General features: G+C 35.1%; 1 pseudogene; it reads right to left on the reverse strand.

The window, feature by feature from the left end:
- Positions 1–1,979: 1,979 nt before the first annotated feature.
- Positions 1,980–2,069, reverse strand: LOC143979994 (U2 spliceosomal RNA; annotated as a pseudogene).
- Positions 2,070–7,247: the final 5,178 nt, after the last annotated feature.

Here is a 7,247-nt window from a genome sequence, read left to right on the forward strand (position 1 = left end):
TATGTTGATTTCACAAAGTCAATCCAAGTATAATGCACCTTTTTGGACTTAAAGGGGTTGTAAACCCTCAAAGTTTTTCACCTTAATGCATTCTATGAAAAACCTTCCATAGTGCAGCAGCCCCCCAGAGCCCCCCTTTTTACTTACCTGAACCCGTTTGTTCCAGCGACGGGGACGAGCACAGCAGCTCCAGCCACTATCAAAGGTCCTCATTGGATAGATTGATAGCAGCAGGAGCTATCCAGTGACAAATCCAGTGACACGGGAGCCGGGGGCGGGACTGAGTCCTGCTGTCTGTGTCAATGGATGCAGTAGCAGGACTCAGGAGCGTGCCCACACAAGTGCCCCATATACTCTGCTTCCTCAGGAGGATGACAAAGGCTAATATGAGTGACCGCAGGTTGCTTGGAGTGCATGGTTATAAGTTATAGCTTTCTCCAGTGGGCAGATATATTCTTGGGTACATCAAAAGTTCATTCTGTTTCTATTTTATGTATCTCTGCTTCCTTGTAATGTAGGCACTGCATATGGTAAGTAAGTAAATAAAAAAAAGTAAAAGTATATAAGTAAGTAAACTTGGAGGTTTTTTGTATTTATGGAAGAATGGGATTTTTTTTCCTGGAGTTAGGCTTTAAAAAAAAAGAAAGTTCTTTTCTTTTTCTTTTTTTTTTTACGCAGCTCCATGGCGCGTTGCTTGTCAAAACCCTGTGAAGAAGACAAGAAAACTGTGAAAGCACAGCACACAAAAAAGGGCATGTGGGTGCCCTACTGGGATAAACCTCTGGAGAATAAGGGCATCAATTCCAGAACTCCTGGGGTGACAGGGGCAAGGTGCGCTGGTCTACTTAGGCCAAAGCTAGGGTGGCCCAACTCCCTAGGGACCTGCTGGTCCCAAGTACTTGGTGGGGGCTCTCCCAACGATAGACTTCTAGTTGCAGAGAGCTAAAAGACCGGAAGGATCCTCTCCCTGAAATCTGGGCTGACAAAAAAACCTGCACCCTTTGTCTCTGTGCAATAATAAACAAATAATCTGGCAGTGTAAGTGATCGTGATAAATAAGTGCAAATAAAAAGTGCCATGTGCATTGCACAAAGTGGGTCTTCTGGCCTTTAAAACTAAAAGATAAGTTTATATATCCTGATGATAGATTAAGGATGGTAACTTTAGTCCTTCCCTTTTGGTAACAACCCAAAGCATGAGATGCTACTATTTTTCCAGGCTGATGGCTATCCACTAGATATCAAATAGTGTTTTTTGAATCCCCAGTGGTGCACAAAAAGGAAAAGTGTACTTAAGGGTGTGTCTATTGTCCACTCACTGAAGGAGTAGGACCTTACCCTAAACCCCCATGGCGCAAGGTTTCTGACAAGGACGAGATTCGCACATGGTCCACCTGGCGGACTCTTTCTTTATAGTCAGCCGAAGCCGACCAACGAGTACTGGAACCGAATGGAACACATCTCCCTAGACTTCAGGGTAGGGCTGAGGACCTGCATCCTTCATCCAGTGAAATAAACACAAACAAAAATGCAAGAGGACAAAAAGTGAGAATAAAAATAAATTAAATAAATAGTGCCTGTGCACATGCATAGGCTAGGTCCTGAGGCCTGGTAGCTAAAAAATTACCCTGGAATCAGCCAAAGGCCTAACCCAAAGAGGCCTAGTTCAGAAAAAGCTTAAGTGTCATGACCACGTGCCTTTTCACATATTCTGGGGCTCCCACTCCCTCATGCTACTAAGAGCACCCTTGGGGCGACCAATTCCCAGGGGGCACAGCATTTCAAATTCTTGACCTTCCCAGCCCATGGCCAGACAAGGTAGACCAATTCAAATCAGACACTGGTCCCCTCCAGTCTTCCTGGGGGAATTACTCTGGTGCCCCACATCCCATGGGCACCCTGGTTTCTGTTCCAGCCTGGACTAGCCTTCAGAAACCCTATCATACCAGCAGGAATACTGTACAGCCAGCCATTCCTACCAAAAGGTCAGAATGATGGTGTAGCACCCCTACTGGACACTAATAAGAACAGATCCCACAGTTAATCTAAGCCAAAAGGCAGAGAAGCGATCAAATAGGTGGTATTGAAGATTAGAGTGTACTAGGCTGTATTTTGCATGTGTTAATCTTAAATCCTGTAGTTACGCTGTATGCGATGACATTTTTGGAGGATTTGGCCATTGGCTTGGAGACCGAACCATAAATGGATATGTGTTGTGGGTGCCTATATAAGAGTAGTTTACATATGTTACTCCCTATAGGAGGATTTTAAAGTAAGAAGACCTGAATTAAAGATTATTTAACATGTCGGTAAGCGCAGTTTAACCCTGTTTGTCTTGGCATGCAAACGCCAATGGTGCGTCTCACAATTTGTCGATGTTAGTCATTGAAAATTCTGCAACATTTTAACTCCTATTCTCATATACTGAAGAATAATAATGCATTTATGATATCCTCAGCTTCATCACCGTGTAAGTGAAGTGATTTGGAAGTAGAGTGATCTATCAAGGGTTACAAAAGCAGTGGTGGGAGGGAGTGAGGGCAGAGGAGAGCTATACAGTGCATCACCTCATTAGCTTGCTGGCACCACACTGTCTGGACACTGATGCTCCACTAGTTTGTATGTAAGGAGCCTGAGAAGATACTTGCATAAACTTCCAAGTTCTCCCACAGGACAGGCAAAGAGGAAACATCCTGGATTTTTTCTCTAAAATTGTTCCATGCTACCAAGGTACGTTTAAAATTTTTGCTAATAATTACAACTTGTGTTTTCCTTTTTTTTTTCGTTAATTTTTTTTTTTTTTTTTTTTTTGCTAATGCATATATTTATTATTATTCTATTACCTATTGTATATTTGGCATATGCACATTAACTTTTTTATCATGAATATGTTGTAATTCAGGTATGTAATTGGGGTTGGTTGTAATTCGGATATGTCACACTATATTATTCATTGCTATAAATCTAAAATGTAGCCAAACGTAAAATTATTTGTTAAACATAGTTTTAATACACCGTCTTGCTATATGTTAAAATTGTATCATTAGGTTTTCTGTGATACTTATAAAATACTTATATAATATTGTATTCTTCAAAATTTGTCCTCAACTTTAAATATTTGTTTGCAGACCCATTACTTTACATTGGTCGCCCATAGGCCAAAAAATTTGAAAATTTTAAAGGACTGCAAACACAATTGTGATCAATTTGTGTGTCTGCTAAGATTTTTGGTTTACTGTTTACACTCATTTATTTATTTATAAACAGTATAGTCCCAAATATTGTTTCAACTATAATCATACTGCACTCTAAATTATTGAACTGGTAACATTCCTCGAAAAAAGCCACCTTCAAGGACTGATTTTTCAACCAATTTTAAAATCACTTCAAACAGTATCTCCCATACTTCTGTGATTGCTTTTTGTGCTTAGAATGTTACAACTGAAATTCGTGTTTGTGGAGTTTTTTCCTGGATTATAAGTATTCACTTATTCGTAGTGGCTAAGTTTATGAGTGTGTCAAGTTTAGCTCAAACATTAATTTAGCTTTTACAAGTCCCAATTGTTAAAGCATGATTTTTTTTTATCTATTATTTAAATATATGATGCAAGAAAGAAAACTGCTACCCACATGCATTATGCAAAAAAAAGGTAAAGATTATTTTTTTCTGTGGACATGTAAAAGATGAAAAAAAAAAAAAATTACATTTTTTTATATATATTTTTTTTATTATTTATTATTATAATTCATTATATTAGCTAAATGGGGTATAATACATTAACATAGAGAAAAGAAAAGCTGCTTCTCATGGTGACCAATGAGAATTTTTCTTGAACATAGAATGAAAGATGAATCCTAATTGGTCATTACGGATGACAGCTTTGAGCAGTTAGTTTGAGTTTTATTACAGCTATACTCCAGATTAAACAATATTCATAAATGTATTGTAACACTTTACTTAACTTAACATGTATTGCCAAGGTAAGAATACAGATAGGTGTTGTTTTTCCGCAAGAGGTTTTTATTCTTGCTTTAGTGGCATTGCGCGGAAAACCAAAAAAAATATTTAGTAATCGTTCTTTTCTCAGATTTTTGGATAGTATTGAAAATAGCACAATTTTTGTCAACCAACTTTAGCAAATGTACCCAGTATTATTGTGATTCTGTGTATGTTACTTATATTAATAAGTCTCTCTTCTATACTTGATACCGCCTGTTATAATGGATTCATTAAGGATTAATATTCTTCATATTTTAGAGCAATTGGCAACACTTTGTCACACGTGTCATACAAAAAAAAAAGGCTGCTTGAAAATTCAAGTTTTTTTTTACTTTAAATTATATTTATTTATTAACAGAGTTGGTTTGGGCCTTACCTCATAGGGGTTAGTGAAATGCAATTTGTCTCCTTTGTTTGTCTGAACATTAGGTACTCAAAATGTATTAAGCAATAGTTTTTAAGTGAACAGTTTGGCATGTGTGTCCAAGCTAAACCCTTTTTTTTTTTCCGTTTTGGATAGAGCACACAGGGATTAGAATCCCTGTCTGGTTTTTACTAATATCTGGGGCTCTGTTACTTACTTACTGTCCCAACGTCAACAATTTCACCAGACAGGAAGTGAGGGGAAACCTGCAACAGCAACATATGTTTCCAAAGATGGAACTAAAGCTGGTTATTAGTATTATTATTACAAAATTATTATTATTACAATATTATTATTACAATATTATGATTATTATTACAATATTATGATTACAATATTATGATTATTATTACAATATTATCATTACAATATTATCATTATTATTACAATATTATTATTACGATATTATCATTATTACTACAATAATATTATTACGATAATATCATTATTATTACAATGGTATTATTACAATATTATCATTAATATTACAACATTATTATACTATCTTCTTTCATTATTTACCAAAACGATGTAATCTGAGGGCCTACTTAAACATTCCAGGCAATTTAAATCCAATCAGGCAGGCTATTACACCACAGAGTTCTTGAAACATCTTAAATGTACGCAATGTATATAGCGAGCTTTATGTGTGTATTTTTTGCAGAACTACAACTTCAAAAGATCTTATTTTGTAACTGTAATAACGATAGCGTAGAAATTTAACTTTTTTCTAGAAGAAATACCAAAGCCATGTCTGAGTCACAGGTTTACAAAAAAAATACAATAACGAGTGATGAATTATATGAAAAAAACAAAAAAAAAGTTAAAAGCAAAGAAAATTTCAAGTGAAATTTTGCAAGTTGTTTACGATTAGTTACCGCTTTCTGTGGACCATTGGTCCTAGTTATGACTTATTGCTCTGACCATTTGAATTTGTAGAAATACAATTAAAGGAACAAGCAAATGTGTTAAATGAATGCTTATTAATGAATAATTAATTGATTCATTCTAAATTTAAAAAAAATCATAATGCTTTACATTAGTGTATTTATGATTTTAATGTAGTGATCTTTATTATCACATACGTTTTCTTTTACTTATGTGCAACTTTTTTTTTTTTTTTAAAGATAAAATAGATACGATGTTGATAGCATATGTTCTCTCTATTCAACTAAAGAAGTAACATTTTTCTTTTAAAGCCTTAATTAAATTAATTATTAACATTCACTGAAAACAAGGAACTTAAACTTGAGTCCACACCAAAATTTATATTTTAGTTATCTCTAGATACTGGGGAGCTTTATTACCGACAAGCTTCTAATATCCTTCAGATATTACAGTAATATATGCTTAGTGAAATTCCTGGCCCTATCCCACTATTGCAGTAGTTGAAGCAAGTGGATAGGTCTTGCTGCCACATTTTAATGCAGAATAAATTAATAATACAGTAAGATAGGTGGGATGCCATGTTAATTACCATTTAATAAACCTCAGAACTCAGCTGTAAACATCTCGCCAACAAAGTTCCTGAGAGATAAAATAGTAGGTGGTTCAATGAATTGGTATCTCTCCAAAGCGATCAGTTGTGGATCCAGCAATAAAAGTCTATTATTTTTTTTATTGCATTTTTTTTTTTTTTACCACAGACATAAGCCCCATACACATGATCAGAAATTCTGCCAGCAAAAGTCAGATGTGAACTTTTGGTCAGAAATTCCGACCGTGTGTATGCTCCATCGGACTTTTGCTGGCAGAATTCCAGCCAGCAAAAGATTGAGAGCAGGTTCTCTATTTTTCGGTCGGAAAAAGTGACAATTGGGAATTCCAATCGTCTGTACAAATTCCGACGCGCAAAATTCCTACGCGTGCTGGAAACAATTTGACGCATGCTCGGAAGCATTGAACTTAGTTTTCTCAGCTCATTGTAGTGTTGTACATCACCGCGTTCTTGACGGTCGAAAGATCAGAGAACTTTTGTGTGACCGTGTGTATGCAAGCCTGAGCACAATTCCGTTGGAAAAACCATGCAAGTTCTTTTCCGACTAAAAATCTGATCGTGTGTATGTGGCATAAGGCTTGCCATACATTTATACAATTTTCTTGTACAATTTTCCTTTAGATTTATCAAAACCATATAATATAAGGTCAAACTTAAACACTATCAGTTTTAAGCAATCAGGCAGGCCCTTGCACTACATAGTTAAAGGTAAACCTAAAGGAAATGACTGAATAAGAAAATTGTATAATGTATGGCCAGCGAGAGATACATTGTGCATATAAAGTGAAAAATGTTTTAAAGGGACATGTTAGCAACATCATAAATAAGACATTAATATATTCCGAATTAGCTTTAAATTCAATTTGTTATTTTTTGTTTTTCTTACTAGTTTTGACTTTTTTGGGGATTATTTTCCTATTATTTTTTGTTTTTTTTGTATAAACTTGTCTCCGTTGTGACACACATATTAGATTATCAAGATTTTTTTTTGTTTACAAACTGTTTTTATTGGGTACAAAGAAATGATACAAAAAGATTTTGTCATATGCCATAAAAAGTACAATAAAGGTAATTTATACCTAAAGATTAACAAAATATATTGCGTGATTATTGATATAAATACATTTTAGGAAAATATACATATCTTATATTGTTCTTCGATCTCCAGTATTTGGTAATGTTATTCAGGGTTGAAATAGAGATTTGCATGGTTCAGCCATTAGTGTTCCATTAAGATTATCAAGATTTTTGAGGGACTACACTACATCACGGTAGTCATACTAATAAGCAACGTTTGTCTTGTTGCAGCATTTTCTAACTAGTAGT

This window comes from Lithobates pipiens, unplaced genomic scaffold (genome assembly GCF_037356315.1).
Source record: "Lithobates pipiens isolate NorthernLeopardFrog02 unplaced genomic scaffold, aLitPip1_a1.2 Scaffold_13, whole genome shotgun sequence".
NCBI lineage: Eukaryota > Metazoa > Chordata > Amphibia > Anura > Ranidae > Lithobates > Lithobates pipiens.